Raw genomic sequence first — 727 nt, 5'->3', positions numbered from 1 at the left:
AGGGAAAGAATGGTTTTCTCAGCCGGCACACAGTGTTTCTATTGGGCTCTTCAAGGAAAGAAAATACTCAGTGAACAGATTTTCCTTCAAGCAAGTCGTCAGTTGGCTGCCTAAGTAGAGATTCCATATGGGTTGACAAGCTAAGATGAAACATGCTTTTCCCATATGTTCTCTGCTGCTGGAGCAGCGTAGCAATGAACGTAGTGCTTACTGACAAGTTGATGTCGGGTTGTCAGCCCTTGTTGATAACGGTGAATGGTTACCGACTAAAAATCCCAGATGCGGCACACACTTCTCATCAACCTGGCTGCCTTAACACTGCACCGCTGTTCAGGCTAGTGAGAATTTGGGTTAGTGCAAAATCAAGTAGGTACTCTGCAAATATACTGAAACATTTGTTTTAGTATGAGTATTTTTGGCATATTCTAGGACAAAACTATAAACCATGGCACTAGACACTCATATCTTTCCAATAGGAGTGAGCAAGGTAACGGCAGGTTACTGCATGGCTAAGACATTTCCCTTAGGAAGTTCCAAAATAGCAGGTATTTTTTTATATCTAAGACTTCTTCTGTTTTGCAAAGATGCAAGGAATACAGATAGGACAAAGGGCTGGGGATTTGGAGATCCTAATTTACACACAGGAATCAGCTTACTGCAATGCATTGTCTTTCATGCAAGAAGCCATGACAAAGCGAGAGCAGCCCGGCAGAAAAGGACCTGGGGG

Source organism: Phaethon lepturus, unplaced genomic scaffold, assembly GCF_000687285.1.
Source record: "Phaethon lepturus isolate BGI_N335 unplaced genomic scaffold, ASM68728v1 scaffold41817, whole genome shotgun sequence".
Lineage (NCBI taxonomy): Eukaryota > Metazoa > Chordata > Aves > Phaethontiformes > Phaethontidae > Phaethon > Phaethon lepturus.
This window is presented reverse-complemented; position numbering follows the sequence as displayed.